This window comes from Amphibalanus amphitrite, unplaced genomic scaffold, assembly GCF_019059575.1.
Source record: "Amphibalanus amphitrite isolate SeventyFive unplaced genomic scaffold, NRLGWU_Aamphi_draft 000442F_arrow, whole genome shotgun sequence".
In the NCBI taxonomy this organism is placed as follows: Eukaryota; Metazoa; Arthropoda; class Thecostraca; order Balanomorpha; family Balanidae; genus Amphibalanus; species Amphibalanus amphitrite.
This window is the reverse complement of record NW_024881936.1, coordinates 435,404-454,794: the sequence shown is the minus strand read 5'-3', so window position 1 is coordinate 454,794 and position 19,391 is coordinate 435,404.

Genomic DNA, 19,391 nt, shown 5'->3' with positions numbered 1-19,391 from the left:
GGAAGAATGAGGAAGGACATGCTGGAAAATGGAATTAAGCGGATTCAGCCATGTCGGGATGTGAACGAGTTCGCGTGATGTGTTGTAGAAACTTGAGACTGTTAGGCGGTGCTTGAGTAGGAATAAGGGGTTCAAAATGTTGATGTAGTTCGTGTTTCAGGTAGCACGATAGCCGCTGTAGCACTGTGTGTTCGTTTCTGGGTCAGTGTATATCATGCATGGCTGACAAATGAAAGCCTGCAGCTTTTTAGGCAGCAGGCTACAGGGCAATTGTTAAAAAAACGAAATAAACTTTAGAGAGACCGGGGATAAAAACATTTTGAAACAGATGATATGTGTTTGTATTTTATGTTTCTGAATGCTGTTAAGTTTTTTTTTTACAAAAGCATGTGCAGGCTGGCATTTATACAATTAGCATCACGGCGACCGCAATTTAGCTCTCCGCCGGCCCAATTTACTCTGGAGAAAAAAAAAACAAGTTAACCGTGCTCGTCATTAAACTTAAAGACAGCAGGCATTCTTACTAACTTGTCCAGAGAATTGCTCACAAGTCGTTAGTGCTACCGAAACCAGAATTACAGCCCACTTCAGTTCCGCTCGGGCCAGCGCATTCAATTTTCCTGTAGGAGACTGGGAACGGTTGCGTTTCACGCGCCGTTAAATCACGCATTTCCTTCAGCGCCGCCAGTGTGGAACGGTGGCCGATTGTGTCTAGGTTTATACGATCAACACACTGGTCTCTAACGAGCTGCCAGATGACGGATGACCACCGCTGTGCGGCCAACTGGCGGTCACAAAAACTCTACCGCACACGGCTTTTTCCTTCATCTGGCCGCATTTGGTCACACAGCAACCACTGCCGTTGCGTCACCGTGTCCTTCAGCGGCGGCCGTCACTTCCTCGTCGAAGTCGACAAAACGTAGGTCGCGGGCGGCGCGGTGACTGTCGGCAAACGACGAGAGGCATCTAGCTCGGGGCCGTTCCTCACCACAACCACGGCTATATGGAATGAGAACCGGCCCCGAGTCGGCAGCGCGTCCGACCGCTTTGTCCCCACTTCCGAAAGGCTCACGAGCCAGGTGCAGACAGGTGGTGATTACGAGTGATTACGCAGTCAGCTTATTCCATTATGCACTCGGTGGAAAGAGTTCCACCGATATTTTGGCCCGTATACCTGGCAGTTGGGTGATTACGACTAAATAATGAAAATGGCGCAAATGATTAGACTGGCCTTGGCGATTGAGCATCTGTCCCGACTATAGGTAATGCGTAACAAGCGGCAGATCAGTCCCACGCACAAGGGGGAAAAGCTCAAATTATTGAGCGCTCAAAATATTGAGCGTGTGACGTCAGAGGCTCCCATAGGCGTAATGCTGAGGGCTCAAAAAATTGAGCCGTTTCAGGAACACGTTTTGCAAAAGCAACTCGCAACACCTAGGGAGAAATCGCAACACCCTAGGAGAATCACTAATGATGCTAAACAGATTAGGCTTTCATATTTTTCACTGCTCAAGCTTCAATGATTGGGGGAACACCAATTTATAGGTCGAAATCTTACGGCATACCAGGATGACTTAAAAACAGGCCAATATTTATGTCGAAATAAAAGTTATTTTTTGTCCATTCACGTTTTTTACTAGGGTTCTGTTGGAAAGAGCATTTTTTATACTACCCAAAATGATTGCGACTCAATTTCACATTACCCATATCGGAGAATAGTTTTCATTTGGCGGCGCCGTTTGTTTATTTCGTCGCGACGTCTTCGGTCGCGTGGTTGTCGTCGTCCTTGTGTTGAAGGTAAGTTTTTATCGTTTTAGTTATACTTAGATGTTAAAAGGTACACTGAAAAGTTTGAATATGCTGTGATTTTAAAGTTGGAAACACGTAAACGTCAATCAATTCACGTTTTCCTCGATTTGCGTGCAGATAAGTAACTGTCGACGAAAGTGGCGCCATCCGATATGATGTTTTGAAGGAAGGAGACACAACATATTTACGAGAAAATTTTTGTTTTTTAGTGGTCTAAGTGCTTCAAAGAGGCTGTGAATGTTTTCTTCACACAATTTTTCATTAGGTATGATGAGGTAAAAGGTAGTTTCAGTCTTAACTTTCATATAATTGACATTAAAACATATGATAGTCCACTGCTATCAGTGATTGAGTACCTTGATATTTGGCATTTCTTATTAATTTGAATGTATTCTCTATCCATATGTCCTGATAGGAAGTGACAATACTCTGCCAATATGTTTCCATAGTTTTCACATTCATTTTCCAGTCCTTTACATAACATCACAATTTATAACCAACAAAACTCAACTCCTTCGTTACTTCACAACACTGACAGCATGACAGACTGACAGTCAACTTTTGTGTGTATGTGAATGCTGAAACATAATAGCCACTTTGCTGATTGGCTCATATGAAATAAGATAAAAATGATCCTTTATATCATTTCCATCTGGAGGATCGGAGTCAACGGAAAAGGAAGGCCACTTTCAAGCCTCAAGGTCTAGGCCGCCAGACGCCAGTCGGCAGTCACCACCAAATTTACAATAGATAAATTCATTATTATACTTTGAGACCCTTATGTCACTGGATCGGCATCACATTTTCAGTTTCAATATAGTAAAGGTTTTTATTTGTATGATGTGAAATATTTTCCTGAATCAGAATTTAATTATCCCTAGGTACCTGGTAGAGGTTTCGGATTTAATGTTTATTGTTGGTGTGCAGTCAGGATGTTTTGACAGGTCCAGATAGGGAATCCTGAGCAATTTTATAGTAAAGTGGTCTCCTTAATAATATAATCACCACACATTTTATCAAAAGCATTTGCAGAATTTATTCAATGAATAATTTTATCAATGTTGCACCCATTTCTTAGACGACCTAGGCTGCATCTTTTTTTAGTTCCTGTTGTATGACATATTTTCCATTTAGTTCCACTGCATAAAGAAAAAAAATCGTTTGAGATCACCAAACAGCTTTTCTTTTTCTGGCAGGTCTGCACAACCAAGCGGTCGCTGGCGAGGACGTCGGCCGTCCCTGTGGGTAAGGTCATCTGCTCAGCCTTTGTGGAGATCAGCAAGACGTCACCAAGATGAAGACTTCGCTGGAGCAGAAGCCGCTAACCCGTGTCCGATCGGGCAGGTCATGCTCGACGGCACGAGCCACAACTTGAACGACTCGGTGACATCAACAACATGGTGGAGCAGGTGAATGAGTTTGGCGACGTGTTGTGCGACTGCAAGAAGGGTTGTCTGCGCGTTCTGGCTGGCGGAGCGGCGACGCTGCGCAGTCTGTGCTGGCGCCTGGCGGTGAGCAGCTGGCCGTGGTGACCGCGCGCGCCCACATGCGCCGACAACCTGTGTGGCTTCGACGGCCCCGGGACAGCCCGATGCCGCCCACTATGCGACGCCGACCGCGCACTGTCCGCACGGCCACATGGAGGTGTGCCCGCGCCTTTTGCCCGCACGCCGCTACCTCGCAGCTGGTCTGCAACCACGCCGTCGCCGCCTGTAGCCCGATAACAAAACGGCTGTCTGATAATGCCGCGTGTTCTTTGTGATGTTGCTACTGTGATGGTTGCTACTGCTGGTCTGAGACTCGATGTTTCCATTCGTCCTTTACATGTTAAGGATTTGATAATGATTAGCTTAGTCCGAGCTTAGGTCGTTTATATCATTTGTTATATGGCATATTTTGGATCAAAGCAGTACGACACTGCCTCCTGCTTTTGTGATGTATGCTGGCAAGACGCAGGTTCCGGTCGCAGGTCACCCGTTTCCAATGTGGTCGGGCTGACATGCGATAATGTGATGTTGTTTGGCTCGTCTCTGTGTTCCACACTTGATGATGTTTGTGAATCTAACCCACATTGTATAGTATTTTTGTTTGTTTGCGGCCGATGGCCTTGTAAGTTGTAACCGTGGCAATACATTTTTCCTGCTATAATTCTCCAATATTCAAGCGTGGGTGGATATCTTTCTGTATTCACGTATTCCCTTCTCCCGGTACAGTCAGAGAATATCAATACAGTATTCATACGGATTATTCAAGCCCTGTATAATTATTTGAGGTGTGCCGAATCCGAAAGGCGACCGATAAAACTACTAGCGGTCAGCGGAAAATGTGACATGATGCCATGGGTTTATGAAAAGTTTAGGTACCACGTAGCATTCAACTTCCTGCATTTCTGTTTCAACTCAGTTTAACGTATTTCAACGAACATAACATCAAAAATGGTAGCCAGTACCGGCTTCACCTGGCACGGAGAACGCTCAAAAAATTGAGTGTAGATGCTGGCCGGCACTCAATTTTTTGAGCGCCAGCTGACTGTCGTCTGTCGTGGCGCTCAATTTATTGAGTATCGCGGTCCCGAACGACAAGTGGCGCTCAAAAAGTTGAGCGTCTTTAGGGCATTTTCTTTCCAAAAACACCGATATAAATTATCACGGCGAGTGTTCGAGAAGAAACCTTGTTGCTCTCTCTTGCCATTGATACCTTATTTGGATACGATATTTGCCGTAGTGTGACGCTAAAGGCATTGTAAAATGCCATCGTTTCGCCTATTCCTTCATAATGGGGCCCGCTCAATTTTTTGAGCGCTCAATTTTTTGAGCTTTTCCCCCTTGTGCGTGGGACTGAGATGGGGATGAAATCGGCCCTCGAACGCAATCTGTGATCTTGTTTCAACAATGACCGTGCTACTTGCGTTTATCGTTTCCTTCAGGGCGGTGCAGCCTTCTGGAAGGCTGTAATCCTGGATCAAAGTTGCTGTTTTTACAGGAGCGCGGTGCCGATGCATAAAAGCTTATCAGCCCGGCCTAACTGGCAAGAATATTCTCTGAGACAGTCCCGTAAGCCCTTGTTTTGCGGTTTGATGCACTCTTTTAATTAAGCTGCAAGAACACGTGTTGGAAAACATCCGACATCCGTTTAGGCCGTAATTTGCTATAATTGATTGAGTGTTGTGCGGCTGTTTGGTATGTGTACTGTCTATAGTTAAGCACTAGAAAATGTGAAAAACTCAAACACTTCCCGAAAGTCCATACTTTATCATCCGTGGCTCACTTCTCCCGCCACCGTATCTCTGCCCTCCTTCTATACAGGGCTCAAAAAAGCTGTTTGGTGGTCGCCGACCAAAAGTTTTATTCAGATTGTGGTCGCAGCACCGGCTGCCCAGTAGGTACTCTGCCCATAGCTCTTTGGTTGTCGCACAGGCAATGGAACGTTTTTTAAACCAATTAACTTCTAATGCTGCTATTCCCAGCACCGTAGCACGTATCAAGCGCCACCAATGTACACGAATCTGCAATTACAACATGAATTAAAAGCAGTGGTTTGATCGCTAACGCTGCGTTCGGACAGCCCGGTTTCCACGTGGAGTTTCTACGCCGATGAGCTCCTCACGGAAACGATCGCCTTTCGGCCGCTTGGCCATAGTGTTTCGCGCTGACTGAACGCGTTTGCGTGAGGAATTCCTCGGCGTGGAAGTTCCACGCAGTGACCGGGCTGTCCGAACGCAGCTTAAATACACCATAACAAACGAGAGTGAAATTTTGTGCCCGAATCCCTACTCCTCCCCTGGCTGACCCGACGGACGCCACCCCTCCCCCTCGGCGTCCCTTCCCCCACGGTGGCAGTCAGCTGGCGGCCGGCCGGCCGGGCCGGCGCGGTGGGTGAGCGTCCCGTCCCGTAATACGCCACGCCGCGTACCTACTGCGTAGTAGGAGACCATCTGGGCGACCAATGAACGGCGCTCGTCGGCGATTTTGACAACCGCTCTTCCCCATTGGTTTAACACGGGTGGTCGCACAGAAAACGCCGACGAGCGCCGATGGGGAAACGTGGTAGTATTCCCGTGTACGGAAGGTGGTAGTTTATCCTACAACAGTGGTATGTTTGCTCACCGTCCAGTGTCCAGGTTGTACCGTGGAAGTAACCATGGTGACCAATGACTTAATGATGCGCATAAGTGATGCTGAAGTTATGGCAATATTCTTAACAATATTTATATAGTTTTTAAAGATATTCTTCGAAAATTTGTTTGATATTTCGCGTTTTTGGTCGCACCACTGGGAAATGTTATAGCATTCGTGGTCGCCGACCTCATCGGCAGGACGGAGCTTTTTTTGAGCCCTGCTTCTATAAATAACAGTCCCAGTAAATCTTCCGCTACTTTACGAGTGACCTGCACGCCTTCGGAGACCTCATTAGCATTATCCCAGTAACTACCACCGCACGCAATGTGAACGGGGTACAGGGTGAAAGCTCGCTTGGTGACCCTAGACGGACTTCTTATCGTATTTGTATCGTATCGCTTAGATGTCTATTGCAACTGTTGGCTAGGGCTTTCCTTGAAATGTGTGAAATTTTATTGAAAAGTTGTTGGTTAACCCGCGCGGGGCTGGGGTCTCCAGCCGAACGCGCGGGGCTGGGGGGGGGGTAAATTTTACCCCCCCCCCTGTTATCTCCCGAACTAATGGTCCGATTTGGAAAATTCAAACGCCAATCGAAAGCTCTCATCACGAACTATTAAAAACATGTACTTAATTTAAAGTTTGAGGTCCGTACCGGGACGGCTGGGACCACTTCTGCGCCTGCCATCTATCGGGCAGTGTTTGGAACTACAGCGGGCGCCGGCCGGCCGCGCCGCGCGGCGCCGTTACCGGGCTATGGAGGCGAATGAAGTGGTATAAAACCAGACGAATTTTACGCTTGTAAGGCAAAAAACGAAAAATGTACACTCACCACAGTGTTCAGCAAAGTACTGGGAACAATATGGATATAATTTAAAGCTAGTACGATGCGAACTGACGGTTCCCTAGAGCAGTATTTACATACTTGTAGGAGATAGGACTTTAACATTACGGGAGCTTCTAAACTGCGCTCGCAAAGTACTTGATTGTAAATATTTTCATTTAGAGGCAAAAATCTAAAAATGTACAGTCAGAGCGTTGTTCCCAATGCTTCTAGGTACACAATGAGCATAAATTTAGCTCGAAATGTCATCACACATTGGTTCCCAGTCCAGTTTAAAACGACACTTTGTGCCGCAGAGCCTATCTCTTCCAATGGATGGCGGCTGGGTGGTGGTTGTAGTGGTGGACAAGACAATTCTTGAGTGAAATGAAATCACTTGCTTTCAAAGAATAAATTTAAAGAACTTGTAATAATTGACAAAAGATCGTTAATTACAGTGTATAATTTCAAGTTCATGGCAAATGAAAATATTTTAAACAATGCTAGTGAACCCCAGTACCGCCGCGCGAGAAAGCAAGTACTCGACGCGCGGTCTGCCCGCCACTTCTGAAAATGGTCCGCGGCCGGCCGGCCGCGACCCGACACGCAAGGTCAAGGTCAGGTCAAGGGTACAAATTGCAAGTTTCTACAGTATCGGCCTTGCACCGTAGTTGCCGAAGAATGGAGTCATGGACTGAGACTGATCGCCCAAAACGTGTTCTTAGGCTACCAAGACAATATTAGTTGCATACAATATCATTCAGAGGTCAAGGTCAAGGTCAGGTCAGGTCAGGTCAGGTCACCAAAAAAACAAAATATAGAAAAGGGCATGTGCGACACATGTTTTATGGGTCATTTTACTCATAGAATTCAATAGGCACACTCAATAAGTGATATGGACCACCTCTGGATGAATTTCAGGTCGAGGTCAGGTCAAGGTCAGGTCAAGTGAGGTCAAATTTTGAAGTTGGTTGTTAAGGCCTAAAAAGGTGTCTATCTGATGCAGTTTTTCACGGCGAATCGAATGGTGCTATTTTTGTTTCCGTACAAGGTCTAGAACTTCCAAAAAAGTCATTTTTCAAAAAATTTGTGTGTCGTGACGTCATAAAATTTTGAATAACTCCCACATTTTTGAACCGATTCTTCTAAAATTTGGTATGGAGGTGCACATAGACCACTTCTCTGACATATATTCCGTTTTTTTCGATAGACTCAAAATTTTGGATTTTATAATGATTTTCCCAAAAAAAATCAGTTTTTTGAAAAAATTTAGGCCAAAATCCAAAATTTTCAAAAAACCGAGATAGCCATTTGATAGACAAAGTAAAACTACGTATAACTTTTTTGTTACGTCTTGATTCCTTTAAAAATGAAGATGTTAGCGGCGTTTGAACTTTTGCCGTTTTTGAGGCGAAAATGGCGAACATGACGTCACTAAAACGTCAATTTCTCAAAAAATTTCCGACGGATTTCGCTCAAATTTTCAGGGAAGGTGTCAAATTGATGTAAGAAAAGGTACTGAAAGTTTGGCGGCGCTGCGCGCCGCCGTTTTTGAGATATCGCAAAAATTCGCGAGGGGGGGTAAAATTTACCCCCCCCAGCCCCGCGCGGGTTAAGGTAGGGTCCTGTCACACGTGCAACGCAGGCCACGGCGCCCACTCTGACCTGACCTCTAACCGCCTCCAACCCCGAAGGTCACGAACTACGGGGAGCAGCTACTGGGACCGCGGCGAGTCTCTGGTAACTTGGAAAGGTCACCGGATGTTGCCAGCGCAGGCCGACGGCTCAGATTGTCAACACGTGACGGATAAATCAGCCGCGATGAGCCCGGCAGCAGGCGTGCAATATGCATGGCTGGTGCCGGGGACGGTGTAATATTGGGCAGCGGAGGCAGAGGACCGGCTGATGTGCTACCAGCGACACAGTTCCTTGACTTAGAATGGGACTGAAAGGGCTTAAAAGTGGGGTGTTCAAATGCTGAAGATACAGCGCATTGCCAAATGACATGCACTGCCGATTACTTATCACCTTTTTGTGATATGTTGCCAATCTGCTCATATCGCTGAACTATGTACTATGTATAATGTAGATACCATGTTTCAATTATCATGCACCCGTTTCAGATTCGTCATCCTTCCATGCTGTGCCTGCTGGGGTTAGAATTTCCTTAACGCCGTACAAATACAACCCTGTTCGCCTTCTATGAAGCATGCTCGATGTGTCATGCAAGCAAAAATATAACGTCATAACAAATGCGCAATTCGTGTTTCTTCCTTTTAAAGTTATCATCCTGGTGTATATTTATTATTTAGTAAGGTGCTTGTTTTGCGTAAGCATGAAAGGTTAACGATTCACGAGACTGGTCGATGTTAATGTTTATATTATGGTTTGTGTTTTTTAACATCCTTCCAATTAGAGGAAAGTCACGCCATTGTTGTTCAGCGGTTTTGAGTCCTTTTATTGATCGCGTGGGGTAGACATCTAAAACGTTCCTTGTGTTGGCAATGAGGTCATGGCTATATCACGGTTCTTTGAATGTTAGTGGGTAATATATACCGTAACCACATTGGGCTATGTCGAATCTAGATACTGAGCAATTGTTGCAAAACATGTACGTTATTCACTGCTTGCTGGTTGAGTATCAATTGAGAAATGTTCGTTTCGGCGAAGTAATACCTGAGATCCAGGAATATGTGTAGGAAAATGTTCGGCGGACCACATCTGAACACGGGTCAAACATGTTTGAACATCCCCCCGTTCTTATGCACGTGAGGGAAAGGAAAATATGATTTTGTCCGAGCTACGGTTTGAAATCCTGCTCAAACCATGGTTGTGATTTTTGTAGCAGTGGTGACACGTGGGGCCGAATGAAAGGAGATGACCTGCAAGATATTTCGGGAGGTAGTTCCCTTGTATTTTCAAGAACATAACCATATATTCTACAAGCGTCATGTTCTGCAGCAAATCTACATCCCCGAGCCCCAACCCTACAATCGGCTCTAATCCCATCCCCAAATGGTCACATGATCTTGATCTCAGAACCGCTCAAATTGGCCTTTCTCCTGAAGAACTCACTCCAGCTGAGCTAAGACTTGCACCACGCCATGTGCGACCTCCATACCACCTCATAAGCTTTATCCAGCGACCTCCAAGATCCGGTCATGTGACCTGAAAGTGGCACGCAGCCTGAGAGAGTTGCAGCGCACATCCCGCTTGCAGATCTCCTCCGGCAGTAGATAAAGCATTAGCTGCGCACCCAGAGCTGCCATGTATCACCAGAGCACGCATATTTCGCTCCGGTTTCTATAGCGCGCGGCACATGGGCACCTGCCGTCCATCACGACCGGTGCGTACCGACCGACGCCGCCTGGTCTCTCTCTCAATAACGCCGCAGAACACCCGCCCCGCCCGCTCAGTTAATCACCGGGCCACGCATATGCCGCTGGACTCCTAGATAGGTCTGCAACGGGGCCCGTCCCGTTCATCACATGACTGTGCGTATCTCAATCTAGCTCCGGCTTTTACCAATTTCATCGCGTGTGGCCGGCGGCCCATGTGATACGCATCGGCCGCGCACTTCTGCTTCATCAGGACATTTATCAGCGGCTTTCAGCGCCCCGGAATCAGATATTAGTTCGTGAGGCCGCTCCTGGAGGTCACCACCGTCGGGTCGACCGATGAGCAGCGCAATAAGACTGCTTCGGCTGAAATTAGGCGGTGCGCCTGAGTGCCCGCTTGCGGTGTGTGATCAGCCGTTCGCGGAAGGCGTTGATTGGCTGGATGCTGCTGCCGTTAACCGCAGTGACACGGCTCCTGAATGGGTTCCGAGATGCCCCCACGCACTGTGGACGGGAGGGTGCTGGAATGAGCGGCAGATGAGCTCTAGTCCCCGGAACAGGTAGACCGTGCTTCTGATTACTCTGCAGTGATTAGTTCGACAGCACGTGGGGATCAAATACTGCAGAGCTCATTTGGTTCAAAATTCAAACATTCAACCTAAATGCAGTCATGCAAAAGAGAGCGTAAGCTGTGCTGTAAAAATGCAAGATCCCGCAAACAGGCACTATCAGTTTGACTAAAATTTATGTTTGTGAGGTGAGTTTGTCATATTGATACGCATCGGTAAGAAAGGCCACTTCTGGTGCCTGATCAGTGCAAAACTTTTGGTGTTTCAAGTGGTGTTTTTGTAATATTACACCCCTAACAGTTGAAGTATACCGATCGCTTCAAGATTAGGTATTGCATGAAGCACCCATGTCAGGATAAACAATTCTCAGAAGACAAACCATACTAAATAAAACAAAACTTATTTGTAGATATAAAACTTTATCGGAATTCACTGGGATTGTATTGCGTATGCAAGTCCAAATATTTCGGCCAATATTGTTTGGCCTTGGTCACTGGACAACTACAATAACCCTATAAGTATAGCTCACATTGCAGCGATACCCAAAATTCTAAATTAAATTCACAGACAAAAAATTCAAATCCCCGCGCTCTATCAACCATGTAGGAGATTCCAAGTTAAGAATATCTAGATACACTCACTATTTCCTATCAAAGTATATGCTGTAAATTTAACTATAATAAAAAGTCCGCCGTCGGGGTTACGCCCAAAAACGCTCATTGCAAAGCCGTCGATTGACGCAGGGGGGTGAAATTTTCACGGCTCGTGGGTCACGTCATTCAACAGGTCGTATTAAATTTTGGGCACGATGCGGCCAGGGGTGCGCCCGTGGCGCGTGCTCACGTGGTGTGCCATAGGGTTTACACTAGAATCGGCAACAGGCTATTGCTCGGGAACGGTAAGGGCTACGGGGGTGAAATTTTCGCTGTAAGTCGGACGCGTGCACTCAATTGTCGTATTAAATTTTCGAGGGTGTGGGTTCAGCGGTGTGCACGTGGTGCGGCCGCGACCGGTGCCGAGCAGAAGGCACGTGCTTTAGGCTCAGTTGTTCGCTTGCCAAACTGCAGAGTGGAAATAATCAGAGCCGGCAGGTCATTGACCTTTGACAACGAAGGCCGACACAAGGCACCGCTCGCCAAGGAGATTCGCCAGTAAATACAAATTGATGTGAAAATGATCAATAACATGCCAAAAATTGTATTGGTTCTTTAGTTTACCAAAGAGAAACAAAAGAGACAAGCTTTCGACAACACTGTCATCATCAGGTCTGAGTTTTTTGAAATTCCTTTACACACTTCACAACATACAAAAACATATTCGCACGCTACAATGATGGAAAACATTCCTCCGTTTGTATGTAGGTAGATGTCGACATCCAGATCACAAAATGCTTATTTCAATATGCTTACAACGTCACATGTCACAAGTTCTATATAATCAAGCGATGATAATTCCTATCATGTTCTATATAATCAAGCGCTCATACAAACAGATACACACCATGCAAGTAACAAAAAATGAATACTACTTTCTGGTTCGTAACCTACCAAAAGTCACAACAACCTAAACGATTGGCCAGGACTGTGTGAAGGTATTTAAGTTTGGGTTGATATCACGGATTTTCATAGATTCATCAATTTTATTGTCAGCCACGTCACGGTTTCTCACATCAATTTTGACTATAATGTCTTCACTCATGCCAACCATCTAAACGATTAAATGCAAATTAATATGATTTTGCAATATCTCAGCCGTTTCTGGGCCGATTTAGCTGAAACTTGGACTGTCGGTGGTAGTGTAGGGTAGGGTCAGGGGGAGGCACTCGCCTTGGCCGTATATGGTCCAGAATGTCTAACGATTTCCGCTATGTTGTGTATACCAAAGTCTTGAAAAGTTGATCACTACAATCAAACTGCAAGCATGAAGCAGCAGCACTTTTGAGTAGTGTACCTCTCACTAAACTGCACCTCTGCTACCGTACATGCAATTTATATTTCTGGTATACACAACATGGCGGAAATCGATAGACAAAAACAAGTCACCAATGCTCCTTCCAGTATATATTAGAGTTCAGTGGGTAGGGTAGGGTAGGGTAAGGGTAGGGTAGGGTAGGGGTAGGGGTAGGGGTAGGGTAGGGTAGGGTAGGGTAGGGTAGGGTAGGGTAGGGTAGGGTAGGGTAGGGTAGGGTAGGGTAGGAGTAGGGTAGAGTAGGGTAGGGTAGGGTATAGGGTAGGGTATAGGGTAGGGTAGGGGATTGTAGGGTAGGGTAGGGTAAGGTAGTGTAGGGGTAGGGTGGGGTAGGGTAAGGAAGGGTAGGGTAGGGTAGGGGTAGGGTAGGGTAAGTTAGGGTAGTGTAGTGGTAGGGGTAGGGTAGGGTAGGGTAGGGTAGGGTAGGGTAGGGTAGGGTAGTGTAGGGTAGTGTAGGGGTAGGGTAGGGTAGGGTAGGGAAGGGTAGGGTAGGGTATGGTAAGGTAGGGTAGGGTAGGGTAGGGTTGAATTGAGTAACATCCTAACTTACAAAGGGCTCGAGCAACTCGCATGCATCACCATCATGCTTTACAGTTCAATTAAAAGCAGTTACCCAGTTCTTCACAAATAATACCAATAAAAATGCAAGTTTCTACACTCAAACTAATGCATCCGTTAATCATACATATCAAAACATACAGTTATCACGTAAACCTGTACCTCTAGTTTAACTATAAAATACATACAAACACACAGACAAGAAGTTATACACAGAACACATTCGGCGTCATTAGTTTTTAATTCAGTCCACTCATACTACAGTGATGAGAGGAACGAATATCATCTTGCGTTTTTTAGAGGCAAGTCCCAAATTGGGCTCAGTGCGAATTTTCCAACACCTCTGTTCATATCTGGATCCTTCTCTTTTATTTCGATGGCCTCGCGCACTGTCCTCTTCCTCCAATCACTGACATAGGCTACTGTTCTTGCCTCCAAAGAGCGCATCTGACCAGAACACTCACTTGCGTGTCGTGCCGGTGCCGATTTCAATCTGCGTTGGAGGCAAGAACAGTAGCCTATGTCAGTGATTGGAGGAAGAGGACAGTGCGCGAGGCCATCGAAATAAAAGAGAAGGATCCAGATATGAACAGAGGTGTTGGAAAATTCGCACTGAGCCCAATTTGGGACTTGCCTCTAAAAAAACGCAAGATGATATTCGTTCCTCTCATCACTGTAGTATGAGTGGACTGAATTAAAAACTAATGACGCCGAATGTGTTCTGTGTATAACTTCTTGTCTGTGTGTTTGTATGTATTTTATAGTTAAATTTACAGCATACTTTGATAGGAAATAGTGAGTGTATCTAGATATTCTTAACTTGGAATCTCCTACATGGTTGATAGCGCGCGGGGATTTGAATTTTTTGTCTGTGAATTTAATTTAGAATTTTGGGTATCGCTGCAATGTGAGCTATACTTATAGGGTTATTGTAGTTGTCCAGTGACCAAGGCCAAACAATATTGGCCGAAATATTTGGACTTGCATACGCAATACAATCCCAGTGAATTCCGATAAAGTTTTATATCTACAAACATAAACCTGGGAAAAATATGACTCTAAAACAAAACTTATTTCCAAACTTTTACGCTGCCTTTTCAGAGGAATATACTTTTCCATCCAAGCAAATTATTCAGCACTATGAAGCGATCAGAAAATATTTTCTAATAGTTGTCGTTCGACGATGTTTGTGAGTTAGCAGGTGGAACGAAAGGAATGCCGCCCTCTAATTAAATCGTTCATATTTTGATGTTCACGACTTGAAGGAGCAATAGCCCACGGTTGTCATGTACCTATATAACAAATGTTTTCAATGAACAATCTGACGTTGAGGCTCCTTTCTAGCCGGACGTCTTGTTATCCCTCGGCATGTTTTTTCCTTTAGGTAATCTGCAACGGTCTGATCCGTCAGCATGGCATGCAATATTCTTCCTTTACAAAATGATTGTACCCATCATCATTGTTCAAAATGTACGCCCGCAAATAACCGTTATATGACATCCATATAGCATGGCATTATCATTAGAGGCGTAATATTCCAGTGGTGCAGACCCAATGCACTCAGTGAATTGCTACACATATCTAGTACATGCCATACTGAGCTGCCGCCAGACTAAACAGGGCAATGTAGTAAACATTCAGCCGGCCCCTTATGGCACGACTTAACTAGTGTTTGTCAGTGGCATCTGGCGACCTCGGAACATTTCCCGCCCCTGGGTGATACACTGTCGCTCGCATCAGCTTGACGGAACCCCTTTCCCGTCCACTAAAAATCGCTACCCCCTCATCCCCCCACCCCCTCTTGAGACGTGACCACGAGCTTGGCTGGTGCAGCCCTACTTGAGCAAGCTCTTGGCTGTTGAAGCCCTGGATTTTGTAACAGGTCACGCCGTACAAGCTTCTGGCATCACCTCGGCTCTGTGAATGACCTCAACAGGCAGATTGATATTTCCACAGCAGAGGTCGCGGCGTAGATCTGAAGGCAACGAAATATTTGACACATTCCTGATGTGATCATAACATACCTACAGAATGTGGTCATATCTATCAATAAACTGTAATAATGTGACCCACACAAAATAGTGCTCGCCACATTCCAGAGTAAGTGGACATCAAAAGATCATAACCTACACATTGAATATACCGCCATCCTGTTTCAAAGTGCACGGTGGTTACAAGCTACCGTGCAGCATAAGCCACGTGATCGGTGCGTCTGCCGAGCGATCAGTGACCTCGATCCAACATGACGTGAGTCCGCGGCGTCGCGCGTCCAATCCTCCATCTAATTCCATTTAAAGGTGTCACGTGGCCTATTGAAAAAGGCGCTCCGTGTCACCGCCTGCCGCCGCCGCCAAATTCGGCACTCGATCGTTTGACGTTCATTGCAGCCATCAATAATAGAGTGCGGTGGCTCTCAGGGGTGTGTGTGCAGTGCACATTCCAAGTGCGTGCGCTGACCCCTCTGCCGAGGTCACACACGTCACTGAGGGCGGGCCCACGCACCGCGCAGGACACACTCAAGGCCGCCGGTTCAGGGGACGGGGTGGAACCGTGCAGAGCGCTGCTAGGAAGGGTTGAGGTGCAAGAGCAGCTATTGTTCCCGTGAAGGATGTTTGCCTGGTTAAAGAGCTTTTCGCTGGAAGGCATCTGCAAGGTAATGGGTGACGAATGGTAATGATAAAAGGATTTTTCCTTGGCTTGCATATCACAAAAATGGCTCTGGGCATTTATATGGGATTGGCACTTCATGTTTCAATTATCAAAAGCCGATAGAAATTGCAGACATAAGCCATAAACTGTAAGCCAGAAAGGGCTGACCTGATTGTCACTTCCCCCACTACATACCGACAAATTCTGCGAACCCTGGGCGGCACATCTCGACAAAAATAGCCGAGCATTCCACCCTCCGTTTCTCCAGTGAACCCCAGCAGCAGCGGCCGGGTTTCCCTTTCCTCTAAATCACCACTTGTCATCCGGTTCGCATGCAGCAGCTGGCCTCTCGCCCCGAACCTGTCCTGCGTCGACAGCGTCGAGGGCGGTCGGCCGGCGCGTCGGCAGCGTCGGCAGATGAGGGCTGGAAGGGGAACGCCTGTGGTGGGGGCCAGGGTAACCAGAGACCCAGAGGTGCGGGGAGTGGGGCGGTGACTGCTCGTGCCGGGGTGTTTACCACAGCCGGCAGACAGCTGAGGCGCTCCTGTCGTCAGCGTGCTGCTGGCTCCGTGATGTCATTGTTGTTACTGGGCCGCTGTGGTGCTGCCGTCACCGTCGTTTTATCTTCATAGCTGCTATCAAGGTTAAATGAGCTCCGAAACTAGTGAGCTCTGGGTTCCAGCAACATTGTACTTAGCCATGCGAGCTAAGAACAATAGGTATAGTTTTTTTTTTAATTTGTGTTTTTAACATCCCAAGATGGTAAGCCAAAGATGTTCGTCCTGGCACTTGCATTCGGATAACGGTAAATGACAACACATTACGAATACAGGATGGATTTTCTGCTCAATAAGCAAGCTTTTTTAGCAGAGCGGCTCAAAAAGAGCCGAATCATGTTGGGATCAGGGCATGATTACAACGCGAGTGATAGCATTGGCAGGAACCAGCCTGCAGTGAGGGATCGTATCCCGAATAATCTTCTATGTAGCCATTTTGTTTGTAACGGCAACGAGCCAAAAAGTGCACGTTATTTAGGCGTTGGGCAATTACGTCAAGCACTTGTGGCTCATACAGTTGGGGGATGAGGACGGGACTAAAGCTGGAACTAAAAAGTGTAACGGGGACAAGCAAAGATAGGGTAAAGAGAGATATGAATGGGTAAAAATAGCGTATGAAAGATACATTGTAGGCAGAAAGAAACGTAAAGTTCTTGGAAATGCGAGCGGCTGTTTAGTGACGAAGTTTTCAGTGATAGAAGGGTTGGGTCATTGGGCTGATGTACAGAACACTGGAGGACAGGAGAAGGACAGCTGTGCACCCAGCTCCATTGACCACAGTGGCTAAACTAGCGTAACGAGCGCAAATCACCCGTTTATAGCGCACACCTGGCCATTCTGAAGCGAGGGCGCACTGGAGCGAGAACAGGCGACCAGCCATCGAATGAGCGGTGGATGAACGCAGACCGGAAATTGAATGAGTAAATGAGGCAGAATTGGAGACTTATGGCTTGAATTGGAGACATGATTCAAAAGCATATTCAGCCGCCATCTGGGGAGTAAGATGAAAATTTGGCTTGCAATGAAACGAAGCATGTTCCACGACTTGAAATATGAGATAAATTCACTTGAGGTAGTTTTTATATTTACGGCTTCAATATTCCTTCGTTATATAATTCTACGAATGCATCAACAACAATGCTAACAAGCAGCAGTAGTTAAAAGGTGGGGTCGTTCACCTTCGCCTAGCGAGATCCGATTTCTTTTCAAAGAAGCAAGAAATATATCAAATGAAATTGCTGCGAGTTTGCTGACACCGGACACCTACGCTGTCTCTGGCTCTCCCTCATACAGCATTTTACGGCCTTTCAGCGCTGGTCGTAAATGCCCCCTCCTTTTTCTGCAGCTGTTTCAGAGGCGCTGACGACCCTCTGCAGGCTCGCTGGTCTCCGCTGGGTCACTGCGGAACGTGCGGTGTCCCGCTGGGGCCCGCTGGTGCCCACTGCGACCCGCCCGAGCTCGCGGGGCGCCCCACTCGACCCGCTGAGTGCCCGCTGGGTGTCCGCTGGGTGTCCGCTGGGTGGCGGGAGGGTGCCGGACTGAGTGGTGGACGGTTTCGGCCGGGTGCAGGCCGACTGTCGGATTTGACAAATGATCTTTGGACTGACCGAGTGACCGGGAGGGGCGCCCCAGCGGTAGCCGGTCTCGGTCCCACCTGCAGTGCCGGTGCCGTCTTAAGGCCGCCCCACACTGGACCTCGCATGCGGGTTGCGAGTTTTTGGGTTTTGCGGTTTCTTCAAAATCACATAATACAATCTAAGCTGAGTGACCCACACTACCATCTAACAATCGAGTTTGCGTGTTTTTAGCTTGCGAGCGACATTGCATCGCATTCCAAAAGTTGATTTTGAGTCAACTTTAGATTTTCCTCGCTGCGAGGTCTGCCAGTTCTGCGAGGTTTGCGGGTTTTTCGTTGGAGTCGAATTTTGATTCGTTGCGCTGGTATTGCGACTATATGTAAGTTTTTGAAGGTGTACCGGCTTCACTGCATTCATAAAGTTACCATATGGGAACGGTCTAATCACTCTATGAATAAGTTTTATGCCCGCAAACTCAAAACCCGCAAACCCGCAACCCGCATGCGAGTTTCAGTGTGGGGCAGCCTTTAGTTATGTGGCCAGCGTGCAGAGAAGCTTGCAGTGCATCGTCGGAATAGGATGGGACCTAACGGTTAGGGCTAGCAGTTTTGATAGGTGGAGAGTCGGGCTTGGAAGAATAGGGGTATTTTTCCATCGCACTCTCGCACGTTTCGATGGTAAGTGGCATACGTGTGCTGTCCAGTGTCCATTCGTCTCATACGTGTTTTCTACGGTAAAGTCGTACTTAGGAACCCTCCGAATAGGGACCGCTTCCGATGGGCCATCACTCCGCCACGCATCCCTTTCCAGTTATCTTTCCCTCCCTCCTCTCCCTGTCCCTCTTCCAGCCGCTCCCCTCATCTCCCTTCCTCTCTACCAGCCACTCCCTCGCTCTCTCTGTCCCACCCGGCCCGCTCCAGTACCGTTCAGCCCTCCCCTTTTCACGACCGACAATTAGCCCCGGGGCCATATCCAGACAGAGAATCAATAAGGGCAATAACCAGTGCGGTTATGTGCGCCAAACGGTGGCCTCTGTGGCACCCGCAGCTCAGTAATGACAGACCACCGCACCGCTGGCGTCTGTACCACTTCCCACCGGAGGCGTTTTCGAATTACCGTTCAGTGTCAGAGGAACTAGCGGATAGGTTCTGCCAGGATTAGGGGCAGTGTTTCACAAGGTACCGCTCTGTCGGCCATTGTTCGTCCTGTCCCTCTGAGTCACCCAAATCCGATGTGGCCCAGGTTACTTGGGGTCACGACGGTGGCCAGCTGACGCCTGGTGAGGAGTGCGTCAATGTATGTCGACCTGCGTCATTGTATGCCGCCCTGCGTCACGGGAAGCTGCCATGCTTCTCCTGACATTACATTGCATCAGGAAATCAATCGTAGTAGCCACTATTGACCAGGAATCAACATGATCCTTCATAT